Below are 17,129 nucleotides of genomic sequence, written 5' to 3'. Positions count from 1 at the left end.
TGTGGCGTAAGCTTGCTTAGACTTTTCTTTTCGTCACTATATCCATGCAATAAAGGCAAAAGAAAAAAAAGGCCCGGCTAGCTCAGTTGGTAGAGCATGAGACTCAATCTCAGGGTCGTGGGTTCGAGCCCCACGTTGGGCGTCGCTTTTTTCGACATTTTCTAAACATATGTTACTTTGTTTAAAGTCATGCACATAACAGCCAATGTTGATATCTGCAAATTTCGCCTCCGCGAGCCCTTGCGGCAGCATATTTAACTGCTCCGAACAACGTCCAAGATTCATTATCGAAGATAGGATTGCATTTATTATTTTCATCTTGTACGTGGACAATTTTGATTATATTGGAATAAAACATTTAAAAATTAAAACTCGCCTAACGAGTAGCATCGACTCCAATGAGTTATTTCAAGTTCGACGACCTGAGACTAACCAGCTGTCATGTGCCTGTTCTGAGTGAGATTTCTGCGCGTTGGAAATTTCGAATTTTTTTCTTTTTCTCAGTTTGTTACCCATTGCTGTTTATGGTTGATGCATTATATTTACTTATTTTACTATTCTTACCACCTGACATCTTATTGTTTTCTCTTCACTAATTTTCTTATGTTATTGTAATGTTGTTATTCTTGAACCTGCCTGAGGGCATGCGGTACATTGTAAATAAATGGAGGAAAATATCATTGACCTCCATTCCCTGCAAATTATTTGAACTCATCCTGTTTTCCCACGTCATTAATCATTTAAATAAGAATAACTTCCTTTTTCATAATCAGCATGGCTTCAAGCATAATTGCTCATGTCAAACTCAGCTTTTCGAACTTGTAACAGACCTTCACCGTTCCCTACATTTGTCGCGTAGCATTGCTCTAATTTTCATAGAATTTTCTAAAGCTTTTGACCGTTTTCCACACAAACGTGTGCTAATAAAGACTCGTAACCTTCAACTTGACCATAAAGGAGCTAACTGGATTGAAGAATTCCTAACTAATCGTTCTCAGGCAGCGAAACTTGACCAGTACATTTCTAGCCGTAACACAGTAATCTCTGGTGTTCCGCAAGTGTCCGTGCTTGGCTCTTTACTTTTTTTATTTATATTAATGATATTGCCTCTAACATAGCTTCACCAATACGACTTTTTGCAAACGATTGGGTAATTTACAAAGGCATAATTAACCCAAACGGCACTCTTATTCTTCAATCCGATCTCACATGTGGAAGATGCAGATCAATATCGAAAAAATTAAATACTTAAAATTTTCAACAAGAATCGAACCGCCCCTCAATCTGTACACAATCAATGATGTCCCGATTGAAGCAGTTTCTAGCTTCAAATTTTTAGGAGTCTACCTGCATTCAGATCTTTCCCGGAACACGCACATATAGCACAGAACTAACAAGGCATTTAAGAAACTTGGCCTCGTGAAACGCCGCTTGGTCCTTGCTAACAGTGCAACTAGACATCACGCTTATGTAATTCTTGTCGAAACTATATGCACTAGAATATGCTTCATTGATATGGCACCCTCACCAGGATAACCTTACTAATCGTCTTGAATCTGTTGAAAACAAAGCCACAAGATTCCATCCCATCATCCTACTCACGTCATCAAAGAGTAACCGCATTAAAGCTTTCCCTAGACCTTCAAACACTGGACACGCGCCAAAAACTAGCTCGCTTATCATTTTTGCATACCTTGTATCACAGTGATCTCCCCTTTTCTTAAGCCAATATCAGATCGGCTCCCCATTTTTCATCTCGCCTAGATCACGTTCATAAAGTCTGCTTGATGTTCCCGCGCACAAAAATGTATCAAAACTCTCCTCACGTTCTGGCCATAAAGGAGTGAATTCGTTTCCATCCAGTATTTTGGCAATACCAGACTTGCCATAGTTTAATAAATAAATAAATAGCATTTAATAAATAAATAACGAAATGCAAGAGAAGCTTCGTATTTAGAGTACGCTACTTCTGTATTAGTAATAGTAGTAGTAGTAGAAACATTTATTAACACAGAGGAGTTTGGTACACGCAGGGCCCTGGGCCCCGCACAGCTCCACTACACTGAAACATTCATGTTCCTGGGGCCCATGACGTCGGCAGCTCGGTCCCTGGCGGTCTTCTGTCAGACCGGTTCCTCAGAGCGTAGCTGGGAATCCTATTCCTCCCAGCTGGTGAAGCGCTCCAGGCCCCTCGGAGTATACGATCTGCCGGGCATTGGAATATAATGTGGGCCAGTGGGGGTAGGGTGGTTGCAGAGGTTGCAAGAGGAATTGCTAAGCGTTTGGTGGTAGCAGGACCTTATGTAACGGGATGGCAGGGTTCGCGGCTGGAGACGGCGCCATAGGGTTCGATGCTAATTGTGTATCTGTCTCTCGGCTCGGTAGGCCTGAGTGAGCTCACTCCGACGCGGCGGCCGCCTGTGCCCTGTGTATCAAGCCTCGGGCTATGGTGTTGGCGTTCTCGTTGACGGGTCTCCCCGAGTGCGCAGGCACCTAGAGCAGCTCCACGTGGCGAGGCGGCAAAGCACCGGACGAGGTCAGTATGCAAATAGCAGGAACATGAATTCTCTGGGAACGCCAGTGGAGTATGAACACTTGCACCGAGTAGTGGAAAATACCCCCCACGGTGGCTCAGTGGTGAGGGCGCTCGGCTACTGATCCGGAGTACCCGGGTTGGAACCTGACCGTGGCGGCAGCGTTTTTATGGAGGCAAAACGCCCGTGTGTTGTGCGATGTCAATGCACGTTAAAGATCACCAGGTGGTCGAAATTATTCCGGAGCCCTCCGCTACGGCAGCTCTTTCTTCATTTCTTCTTTCACTCCCTCCTTTATTCCTTCCCTTACGGCGCGGTTCAGGTGTCCGCCGATATATGAGACAGATACTGCGCCTTTTCCTTTCCCTCAAAAAACAATTATTATTATTAGAAGTGGAAAATTGGTTTTTGAGAAAATTAAAGGCGCGGTGACTGTCTCACATCTCGGTGAGCACCTCAATCGCGCCATGAGGGAAGGGAGGAAGGTGGGAGCGAAAGAGAAAAGAGAAAAAGAAGTGCCGTAGTGGAGGGCTCCGGAATAATTTCGACCACCTGGGGATCTTTAACATGCATTGACATCGCACAGCACACGGGCGCCTTTTGCGTTTCGCCTCCATCAAAACGCGGCCGCCGCGGCAGGTTCGAACCCAAGTACTCCGGCTTAGTAGCCGAGCGCCCAAACCACAGAGCCACCGCGGCGGGTTCACTCGGTAGTAGAGTTTGAGAGGGACAGCAGTAGGGTGAGGAAGCAGCATTCTTTCGACTACTTCTGTATCGGAAAGAATGCCAAGTAGTTTTGATGCGGGCGCCAAAATTTTCCACTGCGGTTGTGAACAGGGTATGAGTTAGTGCCCAGGTGCCAATGAGCGTGAACACATATCTCTACGTCATACCGACATTTCATCAAACGGTTGGCGCGAGCAAGTTCCATTGGCAGGCGTGGATTGCCCGCTAGAGGGCCAACGGCGACGCATGTGCTTCGTTTGGGCTCCGTGTTCGAATTTTCAGTTCAGAAAGACACGGCGAATGTGGACGTGGCAGAACATGCGGACAGAGACGCCTTTTCTCTGGCAGTTGTCGATCATCGAGGTTCTCCCGTCGTATCGGCGACAATCGATAAAACGAAATTTCCGGAGGAGGCCGAAGAAGCTGCCATAGTTTTAGAAATTACCTCCACCACTGCCAAATACATCATCAGCGACTCTAAAACCGCAATTCGAAATTTTTGCAAAGGAAGGGCCCACTCAGCAGCCATCAATATATTACAAAAAATCTCCAATACCCGCCAGATCACATTGATCTGGGTCCCCGCCCATTCGGGCCATCCTGGAAACGAGGCGGCGCACCAATTTGCCCGAGGATTCGTAGTTAACCGGAAGGTGCGTTACCCCGAGCTCAGGTCGGCCAAGGAGCGAATGACGACCTACAAAGAAATTATTACCCACTTCAAGAAAGAAAGACAAATCTTTCCATACCCACATAGATCTCTAGTAAAACACATTAAGTCAGTTGGCGGCAGCTCCAAACAAACACTTTCTTTAATCCGTACATGTACTCCATATGGTTCCCAGAGCAGTTCAGCCCCATCTGTTCTCTCTGTGGGCACCATAAGGCAGACACACCCCACATCCTATACTCATGTCCTCAAGACAAGCCGTCGAACAGTCTGCAGCTCTCTACCCAATCGCAGTGGGAGGCCGCGCTGCTCAGCTCGGACTCGGAGGTTCAACTCCGAGTCACGGAGCGGGCCGAAGAGGTCGCCGAGCGACATCGTCGGACGGCCACCTGGCGCCCGGCCTAGAAGAGGTGCCCACCGCGGGGAGTGGAACGTCACCCCAACCCGCGCCAAAGACCTTTTCTTTAATAAAGTTTACCTCCTCCTCCATTGACAGGCGTGGAGGTGGTGGTGTATGCTACACGAGTATCAGGATTGATGTGATGCGTCGCTGACACCAGGAGGCGATGTGCGCAAGCGGCTAGAAAGAGTGAAAAAAGGCGGCATAATTTTTGCCTTAGTAAGTCCTGGTTGTAGTGTCTGTAACTACACCGAACGGCAAGCAAGCTTCGATATCGAAGTTAGGGTACATGCTCTTATTTTAACCTTAATTGTTCTCACGCGTTTTTACCCTGTTATACCAATAAAAACAGGTGAAAGTAAAATTGTATTGAAAAATGAAGCAGAAGCGGTCAGGCCGATATTTTTCCGTCATTATATTGCAGAACAACTTAAATGCAGCCTGTACGTTGTGCATTCCAGAAACATTTAACGCGGCGTTTTATAGTACCCATATTTTTTTTAGGAATAGCTTGTAGTCTTAAGTTAAACGTTAGCCTTTAATCGTTTCAGCTTGTTCCAGCTGGCAGTCCTGTCACAGAGAACTCAAGCTTATATATCCTGGTTGCTATCACTTGGAAATTCAGGAAGGTGGCACTTCCCGCACAGATATCATCTTGCTAAACTTCCATAGCAGACTGTTTTAAACCGTACTACTGCGGCTTATGCGTCACGAAGCGACAGACCAGACGCCGCGAATGCTGTCCTGTGTTTGTCTGGTTTATGGCGCATTTGTGTGAAGTCTCCGCTTTTCAAACACGAAGAATAGTCTCGTAGTGGTATGACCCACTTCCACGACAGTGCGTAAAAAACGAAATTTGGTCACAAAATCGTCTTTTCGATGCATCCTGCCGCGCCAAGGGCAACAGGGCGTAGTTATCGTTACGCCGCAATTTGGACGTCCTTCATTCATGGGTCCGATTCTACCTTTGAGCCTCCATTAGATCAGCACAGACAGTTCAAGGCGCACCCACCTCCTGAAAACATGACTCATGATTTTACTAGATTTTTTCTATGCCCTCTCAAGGACTCTGTTGAGAGCTTACTTTAAACCTGAAGACGAGGAGGAAATGAAAGAAGAGGAAATTAAACCACGATAAATAAACAGCTGTCAACACCACGCAAAGAAGGTAACCGATTCTAGAACGAACACTTCTATTCTCTTGGGATTTAGAATGCGTACATGCGTCATAAGCTTGCCGATAACGCACAACGAAGCGAACAATATGGATCGGGAAAGGCAAACAAAAATGAAGCGAATACAATGCAAACCAGAGGAAATAATTGAAACTGTGGTCAAAGCGCATCACAACAAAAGAAAATAGACCACGTTAAGAGCATGAGCCATCTGAGGCCATTGTCACGTGAAAGGTAAACCTGCACACTGCTTTCTTTGTGTACGTCACACTTGAACAAAGAAAGCGGCTCATGCATCCGTTCCCGTCGATAGCTCAGTTGGTAGAGCGGTGGACTGTACAGGTCTCGTGCTATTGACATCCATAGGTCGCTGGTTCGAATCCGGCTCGACGGAGTGCTTTTTTTTCGGTACATCAGAGATGTCATATACATATTGCGCAAAGGTTCTGCTGGCACTGCATTCATTACGCAAGCGAAGGATACTACTCTGACCGTCAAGTATCTTTGTATAAGCGGGAATGAAAGAAAATATTGGATTACGTCTATGAGCCGTTAGCTACGGCGAGCAAGCCAGGGCATTGAGCCTACCGCTCAGGAATATCGGCGCCAGCAACGCACTGAGTGTTTCTCTCACGTCCCCTAATCTATCATCCCCTTTCTCCAGTGAAGGGTAGTAAACCGGATTCTTCTCTCGGTTTAACTTCCCCTCATTTATTTATTTATTTATTTATTTATTTATTTATTTATTTATTTATTTATTTATTTATTTCTCTCTTTCCTTCTTTCTTCCTTCCTTTCTTTCTTCCCTTCTTTCTTTCTCCTCCTCCTCTCTCGCATGTTTAAACTGCAGTGGCGCCAACAGGTATAGAGTGAGAGTAAGCTATATTTTGTCCAACAGAATAGGCTGCACGTAAGCCCTGGGGCAGGGCCCCAGGGTTCGGGCGGTCAGCTGAGGTGCAGGCCGGAAGAGAGAGAGAGAGAAAACTTTATTTCCAGGAAGATGGTGATATTCCTGGGTCACTTCAGCCGCTCCAGGTGGCCGGCAGTTTAAGTCTGTCGGCGACCTCCTGCGCTCTTGCCGTGCCCCGGGACTGAACGTCCGGGTCCGGGCTGGCAATAACAGCTTCCCATTTTTCAAGCGTGGGAGATGTGACTAGATCTGCCGGAGGCGGATCCTCCGTGCAGTCCCAGATTACGTGGTCTAAGGTGGCAGGCTCGCCGCAAAGCTGACAATACGGATTTACCAAATCAGGAAGATGTTGGAATACATCCACGGTTTGGCTGCGACCGCGTTTGCACCCCCCTCACCTTGGTAGCCTGTTCGCGGCTGAGCGAAACGTGCGGAGGAGGCAGGCTCGCTCTAAGCTCCCTGTAATAATTGGTTATGGCCTGATGTGTAATTAGCGCCTCGCCTGCGGGGACATCCGGGTCGAGACCCCCTCACCGGCTCGGCTGATAAAACCTCGAGCATACTGGTGAGCGACCTCGTTCCCCGGAACGCCCGCGTGAGCCGGGACCCACACCAGATCCACTTCCTATGTTTTGACATCGTACGAATAATTTTGTATGCAGTGGCGGAGGTACGTCCCCTCGCGAAGTGGCGAAGGCCGGGAGCTCTTGGTTCCTGGCGGCATCGTCGGTCGTCGGACTACTTTGAATTGATTCTTCTTTTCCGGGCTTTGCAGATAGGTCTCCCATGCTGTCTTGGTTCTCATCCCCACTATCCTTCCTGAACCCTTCTCGCATTCCCAAATATTATGGCCTAGTTACCCTCTATCCTCACATTGCTTGTATCTGTCCGATCGTACATCTGGCCATATGTGGTTGACCAGAACCGGGTTTGGACATGTGTTTCTTTGGAGTCTTCTCCACATTGTTTCCTTTACTTGGTCTAGTTCTGGATCAGGCGGGGGGGGGGGGGGGGGTATGCTCTCCTGCCTAGTCTGTAATGTTGTGTTTTTCGCTGTAATTAGCCAGTGTCACCTGTATTGTGTCTTCTAGAGGTGCACCCCTACCGGCCCGGTGTGCAATTTCTCGGGATAGCGTGAAAAAAAAATTGACTTTGAAGAAAGGAACTGAAGCAGTAGCTGTCTCACATACCTCGGTGGACACCTGAACCGCGCCGTAAAGGCGCACTCTCACTAGCGGGAAGCTTCCCGCAGCGGCACAGCGTCAACGTCGACGCTGCCTCGCAGCTCCTCAGAATGACGCTCACACTGCGCGCGTTTTCTCGCTGCCGTTGTCTTGGAATGTGGAGAGAGGAGGCGCTGAGGGAGGACTCGAACGAGCAGAAATAGAAGGGGATAGTCACGTGACACTAGAGAAGACTGGAAAGCGCACCCTTTTCTCGCGTCGTCGTCTTGATCGTCTGCTAGCTCCCCTCCCGTCGCCCTTTTTGTCTTGAGGATGACTGGTTCGAGCGATGAGCTGTTGGCTACGGTAAACGTACTTATTACTTGTTTGTTCGCTGCTTCTGCACCGTCGCTTCTGCACCGTCTCAAGTCGCATGTTCATGCTGGCAAAGCAGCCGCCGAGTGCCCGGCCGGCCAGACGCGCGCCGCCTCCGCCTCCGCCGACGGGGTCACTGAACTGGGACCGACGTCACGGTTCACGGTCGGCGCCCATTGGCTGTTCTCGTCAGCGGCACGGGAAAAATAAGTACCGAACCCATCGCTCTGCGGGACGGCACAGCAGGCTGTCCGCGGGAGAAAAACCGGCTTGTGCGGGAAGCGGCACGCGGAAAACGTCCTGCGTTGCGCGTTTTCCCGCTAATGTGAGCGCGCCTTAAGGGAAGACATAAAGGGAGTGAGAGAAGAAAGGAAGAAAGGGGTGCCGTTGTGAAGGGTCCCGGAATAATCTCGACCACCTGGAGATCTTTAACCTGCACTGACATCGAACAGAACATGGGCACCTCTTGCGTTTCGCCTCCATCGGAACGCGACCGCCGCGGTCGGGTTCGAACCCGGGAGCTCCGGGGGCTAGCGTGTTGACCGCTTCGATCCCGGTTAAGCAGGCGTGGGCAGGTGCCCAAGTTATTGTGACTTTCCTTAATAATAATAATAATTGGTTTATGGGAAAAGAAAATGGCGCAGTATCTCTCATATATCATTGGACACCTGAACCGCGCCGTAAGGGAAGGGATAAAGGAGAGAGTGAAAGAAGAAAGGAAGAAACAGGTGCTGTAGTGGAGGGCTCCGGAATAATTTCGGCCACCTGAGGATCTTTAACGTGCACTGACATCGCACAGCACACGGGCGCCTTAACGTTTTGGTTTGCCTCCGTAAACACTCAGCCGCCGCGGTCGAGATAGAACCCGGGAACTCCGAATCAGTAGCCGAGCGCCTAAGCACTGAGCGACCACGGCGAGTCTTGCGACTTTACTTTCTATCGGATTTTGATCTAGGATTAAGGCCGCGGGTGTTATCAACCCTGCGGTGAATCCTCGGATTGACTCTTATACAATCGCTATGCAATCTGCTTTAGTGTGCGCGATGTCCAGTGCTATTCCAACCTCCTCTGCTGTTTCAGTCATTCTTGTCATAATCGACGCCGCGGAGGAGGAGGAGGAGGAGGAGGAGGAGGAGGAGGTGGAGGAGGAGGAGGAGGAGGAGGAGGAGGAGGAGGAGGAGGAGGAGGAGGAGGAGGAAACTTTATTCTACTCTGCGGTTTGGGGAATCTTCAGAGATTTTCTCCCCTTGGTTGTATCCCAGGAGTCTTCTCTGTCGAGCTCGTCCACTTTAATGAATGATCGACTGCCCTCAGTCCAGGGCTCCGCTGGCCACTGCCGACCGTTGTGCTCGCTGTACCAGACCTTGTTGGTCTTGCAGCGAAAGCTGACATCCCAAGCAAGAGCAACTGCGGTGGACATTGGGGTCCTGAAATATGGACTCCACCCAAAATATGTATTTTCGCCTCTCTATCCTACCTTTTTGGAATAAATGTTTTCTACTACTACTACTTGTTGGTCTTCACAACGGTAGCTGGACAGCACTCTCTCCATTGCCCGCACTTGGGTTTTGTATTTTGAGGACCACGTGTATGCCTTGACAGGCCCACGTGATGTGATATGGTGTGGGTTTTTGTGGTGTGGGTTTTTGGTCGCACCAGGGAAATTTGTCCGCGCGTATCGTAGGGTGCATTTTGTTTAGCATGTGTAGGTTTGGGTAAGAACCTGTCTGTAATCGTCTCCAAGTGACAGCTTCCTCTCTGTTGAGAGATTTGTGCGGCGGGGGAAATCGGATTCTTCTGCTTCTATCCCTTGGTAGTATGGCTGGAGGTAAAACAGGTAAAACAGCGCTACGTCGGGCGCTATGCACAAGGTTTCACGTACGTACGTGAGACTTAAAGGCAGATACTATGGCTGTACCAGGGCGTCATTACATCATCCGTCGCTTTGTGTTGTCCTACGCAATGCCAACGTTACCCGCAAGCCGCACAATGCCGCAGCTTTGGGGGCGGTGCTCTATATGCGCTGCCGCTCGTCACGGTGCACAAGCCGTGCTGAAAGAAACTCGAGCTCCAGCACCACAAGTCCCAGCGCGTGTGGCTAGGCCTGGGCAAAAACTCGCAGTGCGCCGCAACGTTGGCCGAGGCAGGAGCGTGGCCACTTGAGCTCCAAGCAGCGCGCAGGGCGCTGGATCACATCGAGCGGCTTCATCGCGCAGCGGACGGCGGCTCGATGCTGCAGCGTATGCGCTCGCACCCGCGCTCACGAATGGGCGCTGCGCTGCTCGAGTATGAGCAATTGACTCAAGGTCCACCCCCCTACGGCTCCTGCGCGCCCTGGCCTGCTGCCTCGGAGGTACAGCGAGAGATCGTCGGCATCGCGAGAAAGCGGAGCACACCCTCTGTGCTGTGCAGCAGCTGGCCAGAGCCGTCATACACGAGGAGATCCAGGACCATCTCCTCGTGTACACCTACGGCTCAGTGGCCCGCGACAGCAGCTCCCTTGCTGCGGCGGCTACCATCCCCGCCCTGCGACTGCACAGCCAGCAACACGCAACCTTCCTAGGCTCCTCCACCACGGAGGAGTTGATGGGGATCACCCTCGGCCCTCCGTCGCCCTCAGCCGCTTGCAATCTAACGGCCGCGGAGCCCCACTAGTGCGGGAAATTCGCACGCGTATCGAGCGCCTCGTGCAGAGAGGATGCGCCGTGCGTGCACAGTGGGTGCCCAGTCACTGCGGCATCGCCGGCAACGAAGAAGCTGACGACCTCGCGACCGCTGCACACCAACTACCTGCCAGCGATCTGCCCCTTGGGCTGGAGGACGTGCGTGCGGTCATCCACGACCATCTTCGAAAGCGGCACCCCGACCCACGCATCGCAGGAGGTGAGTGCATCGACAGCATCAACGGCTGTAGCGCACTTATGCGGTCGCAACATGCAATGATCCTCCGTGACCGCATTGGCTACGTGTGGCCTCGGGGAACGTCGGGAGCGTCACCGAATCGGGACGCGTGATGTGTGTGACGGATGCGGTGCACTGGAAACACTAGAGAACCTGCTTCTTCACTGTGCCGCGTTTGCCGATGCTCGTCGCGATATTCTCGCAGCCTATAGGACACTGGGCATACTATCGGACTCCCTCAAGACGCTATTGTGGCCGCAGGGCAGTGTACGCACCCGTAAGCAAATCTTGGTGAGCCTCTGTGCATTCCTCGAACACACGGGCTTGATGTCCCGTCTGTTCTCCGCCAGGTAGTTACACGCAGTGACCGAACGCTCCGCGAGTTCTACCATGGACGATTGACAACTGGACGCCCCACTCCAGCTGTCGTCAACATAGTGCTGTGCGCGTGTGTTTTTATTGCTCCATCATGAACTAATCACGCGCACAACGTGGACACATTTCTTAAAGTGTAAATAGTTTGTGAATATTACCTCACCCCCCCCCCACTATCCTCTCTTCCTGCCCCCTCACCTCTTTCATTTCATTTCTCCATTCTGCTTGCTGTCCTTTATTTCCGCTGCCCAGGCTCAGGTGCTTCAGTATCGATGGCAGATGCCGGGGCTAGCAAAAATCTTTTCCTTCCTTTTTTATTATTTTAATAAAAACCACGTACTACTACAACTACTAGCGTTTACCGTCTCACACGACTTGAAAATGAGGAAACTGCCGCTTTCTGCCAGTTAACAAGCGCGAACGCACTGAAACGAACGCGAGTGCGCCAGTAAAATTTCACCGCGCTGTAAAAGGGATAGCTAAGTGCTGCACCGAAGAAAGCTAATACCCCGCGGTGGCTCAGTGATTAGGGCGCTAGGGTATTGGGCCGGAGTTCCCGCGTTCGAACTCCGCCTCGGCAGCCACGGTTCGATGGAGGCCAAATGCCAAAGGCCCTCGTGTAATATGCGTTGTCCGCGCACATTAAAGATCCCCAGGTGTTCGATATTATTCCGGAGCCCTCCACTCCGGCGCCTCTTCTTTTCTCTTAGACCCTATTTCCTTCCCTTCTCTTAGTGCGCGGTCCACGTGTCCGCCTATATGTGAGACAGATACTTCGCCATTTCCTTTCCCACAAAACGATTTTTTTTTTCATAGCTAACCCTGACTAGCGTTCTCAACACCCGCCTTCGCAACGTCGTTATAATAAGAAACAAAATAAACTTCTGCGTAATTGGCACCGCTAACTTCGGAGATGACGTGATAATAATAATAATAATTGGTTTTGGGGGAAAGGAAATGGAGCAGTATCTGTCTCATATATCGTTGGACACCTGAACCGCGCCGTAAGGAAAGGGTAAAGGAGGGAGTGAAAGAAGAAAGGAAGAGAGAGGTGCCGTAGTGGAGGGTTCCGGAATAATGTCGACCACCTGGGGATCTTTAACGTGCACTGACATCGCAGAGCACACGTGCGCCTTAGCATTTTTCCTCCATAAAAACGCAGCCGCCGCGGTCGGGTTCGAGCCCGGGAACTTCGGATCAGTAGTCGAGCGCCCTAACCACTGAGCCACCGCGGCGGGGCAATGACGTGAACGGACATTCACAATAAGTGGGAAACCACTACTTTTGTAAGGCCAGAGCTTCGGAAGCCCGCCGCGCTATGGATTTCCCTTGCTAAGTACTTGCACAAGTGTTTGCTGTTATGGCAACATTATCATTATTTGGAGCACTTTCATGGATTCTCGCACGACCCCACCGCACTCCAGTGTCCATTTCCCTAAGGGCTCATAACACTTGCGGTATGACACGTTTAGCATGAGATAAATATTATCAAGGTCACAAAGCATTCTTTCTTTTGATTCAAATAATAGGCCCCGCCCAAACGGGCAAGGCCTCCCAAAAATTCGCCTGCTTGCTTGATGGTAAGCCCTCCACACGGCAATCTTTAGGCGAAAGATTGGCACGAGTGTAGAGGAGCCTGAACGCAACAATAGCAATGAAGCCACCGAGACGCCATTATCCGCATGATGCTAAAGAACGCCACTTACTCCCTTTCATTTGAACAAAAATTTCGGACGAAAAATTGGTACACTCAGGCCAAGTATGCAGAATCCGGTTCATTGTATTCCTTAGCGCACGGCCTTTATTGAAATTTAAATTCCGCTTGCCCTCTTACTTCGTCACTACAGTTTTAAGGTTTTGAACTGCGCTGCGGTTTACTGACAAGTCTCGTCGCTTCCCGTATCACTCGGGTGTCTACCAATAATACCAATAATTGGTTTTTGAGGAAAGGAAATGGCGCAGTATCTGTCTCATATACCGTTGGACACCTGAACCGCGCCGTAAGGCAAGGGATAAAGGAGGGACTGAAAGAAGAAAGGAAGAAAGAGGCGCCGTAGTGGAGGGCTCCGGAATAATTTCGACCACCAGGGGATCTTTAACGTGCACTGACATCGCACAGCACACGGGCGCCTTAGCGTTTTGCCTCCATAAAAACGCAGCCGCCGCGGTCGGGTTCGAACCCGGGAACTCCGGATCAGTAGCCGAGCGCCCTAATTACTAAGCCACCGCGGCGGGTATCTATCTACCAGCGAAAAATGGGTGATACAGAGGCTGGTTGAGGACGCCGAAAAACCTGATTATCCTTTTGTTCTAATGCAATCGTTCAGTGTCGCCAATGAAGGCATGAATCAGTCAATTAATTAATAAATCTGTATACATCACCACAGCAAGCATCTTTCACTCTTTTGTGTTCTAGCACTTGAGAGTAGCATAAATGGCTCGGCGCGTGCGCAGTATACACAACAGCGTTTTATTTTTTTCTGGCTGTATATATATTTACTCTTTCAAACAAACTGAATTTTTCGCCTCCTGTCGAGTGTTCTATATGTCGCTCTTCATTAAAACCCGCCGCGGTGGCTCAGTGGTTAGGCCGCACGGATACTGAGGCGGAGTTCCCGGGTTCGAACCCGGCCGTGGCGGCCGCGTTTCGACGGAGGCGAAACGCAAAGGCGCCTGTGTGCTTTGCGATGTCAGTGCACATTAAAGATTCCCAGGTAGCCAAAATTATTCCGGAGCCGGCACCTCTTTCTTTCTTCTTTCACTCCCACCTTCCTCCCTTCTCTTACGGCGCGGTTAGTGTGTCTACCGAGATATGTGGGAGTTACTGCGCCATTTCCTTTACTGCATCCATAGGCAGGATCGTAATAATGACCAGCGACCTGTTATTTTCTATGTACATTTTGTGACCTAGATTTAATATCTGCTACTGGTCCCATTTGGACCTAAGATATTACATTTATTTTTGGAAATATTGCGGAGTGCTTGGAGCACTCCGGCACGGGTTGGCCCGGTATTGCACTGCCTGTGGGATCGGCCGGGACATATACACGCGCGCGTCTTTCCTTATCTTTCCCATCTTTCGGCTTTCCTACGTTCAGCCCGAGGCAGCGGTTGTGGCTCAGCTTGAGCCAGTGGGCAGGCCCCCGCGCTTTCCTTTTCATTCTTCCTGTCAGCAACAGCAGCAGCAGCAGTATTTACAGAATTTTGTAGGAAAAAAACCAATGGAAATGTCAGACAGTTAAAAGGATCAGAGATTTTCATCAAGATTATCCACAGTCGAGGCTGGGAATCGAACCAGGCCTTTTGGCGTTTGAGGCGGAGACGCGACCACTTCGCCACGACGGCTCAAGGTTCAATGTTGAATAAAGGCGCATCTAGTGAATGCACGGGTTTCATATATTAAAGCTTCCGATCCAGAAGTCGGCGCGCTTTCGCTACGTATAGCCTAGCCTAACAGAGCTAGGCCATCAGCAATTTTTTTTTTACCGTGGTCAGTGAACTCCATGAGCACTGGCAATGCTATGCCGCATACTTTATGCCTCAAAAAACCTTCCTTTGCATATTACATAAAATCGGCACTCAAACACCTGGTATAAAACCCGCCGCGGTGGCTCAGTTAAGGTGCTCAGCTACTGATCCGGAGTTCCCGGCTTCGAACCCGGCCGCGGCGGCTGCGTTTTGATGGAGGCAAAACGCTAAGGCGCCCGTGTGCTGTGCGATGTCAGTGCACGTTAAAGATCCCCAGGTGGTCGAAATTATTCTGGAGCCCTCCACTACGGCACCTTTTTCTTCCTTTCTTCTTTCACTCCCTCCTTCATCCCTTCCCTTACGGCGCGGTTCAGGTGTCCAACGATATATGAGACAGATAGTGCGCCATTTCCTTTCCCCAGGATGGACTTATTTTTGGAGGTGTGGCGGAGAGTTTGAAAGATGTTTCACTCCCGCCACCGGTTGGCCTGGTATTGCACTACCTCCGGGATCGGCCTTGTCTTTAGCGTGTCTTTACTATCCTGTCTTTCTATCCCATCTTTCAACTCTCCTTCTATCTGCACGTGGTAGCGATTGTGGCTCGGCTTGAGCCAGTGAGCAGGCCTGTGCACTTTCCGTTCTTCCTTCCTGGCAGTAAGTAAGAGACAGATTCCTTCGGTGTCTATCCTGCAGCAGCGGCTTAGCCTATTACACGACCGTGTTGAACGTCATGGAGGCGTCGAAGACCATTCCTTTTCTAGGTCTTGGGCCCCAAGCAGCAGAAAAAAGGATGTCTTTGCTGGGGGTGCATTTTAAACATCTTTCAGATTACGTACGTCCACCTACCGGAGCAGCACAAACCATCGGCCCTATTTTGAGAGTGTGGTGGCCATGTCTGGCCCTACATAGGACCAGTATAACTTCATAGTCCCCATATTTACATTGCCACTCTGCGCCATATCCAACTGTGGCCCTACTTCTTCGCTTTCGCTGCATGCAATGCCCCTTTATAACATCTCCAGCAGCGGCACTACTGTGAAAATGCCGCTTCATTGCACCTCGAACGATGGCCCTACATGGCTACTGTAGCCCCCGTATTGGGAATGCCGATTCATTACACCTGCAATGATGGCATACTTGTCCGCTGTTGCCCCCATATTGGCAATGCCATTTCTTTACACCTAGAATGATGGCCCAATTGTACACTGCGTCCCTCATATTGGCCATGCCGCTTCATTACACCTACAACGATGGCCCTACATGTCCGCTGTTTTCCCTGCATTAGCAATGCCACTCCATGACAGATTCACCAGTGTCCCTGATCTTTTCAATGGCGATTGCAGTTAGTTACTTTGTTTCATGAACAACAACAGCGTCAAACATTAACGTGAACGCAGTCAAAAATTGCGATGTAAAATCGCCAAGTGATGGAATAATGAGCAGAGGTAAGATTCATTCCCCCAAGGCAATGATTTTGAAGAGCGGCGTCTTTTGTCCTTATTGTATGCGGTACTGAAGGCAAATTAATTTGTTGCTTCGGATCCTCCTCCGACAGGGCTCAGAAAAAAAAAACAGAGAAATATTTTTTTTGTGTCCCTGGAAGCTACAGAACTATGTTTCGTCCTTTGTTCTTTTTCATGCAAGCTCAATGCTTGTACCATTCCTTCAGTTATTGATAGAGTATTCTAATAAGGTTTGGCTCAGGATATGAGGCACCCAGTAGTGGAGGGCTCCGAATAATCTCGATTATATGGGGTTTCTTAAGTGACCGAACGCTCCGCGAGTTCTACCTTGAACGATTAATAACTGGACGCCCCACTCCAGTTGTAACCAACACAGTGCTGTGCGCGTGTGTCATTTAATACATCTAAAATGAACTAATCACGCGCATAACCTGGACACATTTCTTATTGTGTAAATAGTTTGTACATATTACTTCTCCCCCTATCCTCTCTTCCTGTCCCCTCACCTCTTTAATTTCATTTCTCCATTCTGCCTGCTGTCCTTTATTTCCGCTGCCCCAGCTCAGGTGCTTCAGTATCGATGGCAGATGCCGGGGCTAGCAAAAATCTTTTCCTTCCTTTTTACTATTATTTTTTTTAATAAAACCACTACCACCACCACCTAAGTGCGCTGACGGTGCGTAGTACACGGACATCTAGCATTTCGCCTCCATCGAAATGCGACCACCACGGCCGATATCGAGCCCGAGTCTTTCGTGTCAGCAGCTGGATGGCATCTTTTATGGGTGCCGTCTAGTGTGACACACACACGCACGCACACACGCACGCACACAAACACACACACACGCACACACACGCACGCACTCTCTGCTGTGCCAAGCGGCCAAGCTGGTGAGGATACGCTGTGTACCCTTAGTGCATTACATTGAAACTTCCAGAAAGACGTTAACTTCAGACTGCGAAAGTTAC

At 49.8% G+C, this 17,129-nt stretch overlaps 1 non-coding gene and 1 pseudogene across 1 annotated transcript; one reads left to right on the top strand and one right to left on the bottom strand.

The window, feature by feature from the left end:
- The first annotated feature begins 5,808 nt into the window (after positions 1–5,808).
- Positions 5,809–5,899, top strand: TRNAY-GUA (transfer RNA tyrosine (anticodon GUA)). Its single transcript is given in 2 exon segments — positions 5,809–5,845; positions 5,864–5,899. It is a non-coding gene; the product is annotated as a tRNA-Tyr (tRNA).
- A 6,859-nt stretch (positions 5,900–12,758) lies between these two features.
- Positions 12,759–12,874, bottom strand: LOC144122296 (U5 spliceosomal RNA; annotated as a pseudogene).
- Between the last annotated feature and the right edge of the window lie 4,255 nt (positions 12,875–17,129).

Source organism: Amblyomma americanum, chromosome 2 (assembly GCF_052857255.1).
Source record: "Amblyomma americanum isolate KBUSLIRL-KWMA chromosome 2, ASM5285725v1, whole genome shotgun sequence".
NCBI lineage: Eukaryota > Metazoa > Arthropoda > Arachnida > Ixodida > Ixodidae > Amblyomma > Amblyomma americanum.
This window is presented reverse-complemented; position numbering and strand designations above follow the sequence as displayed.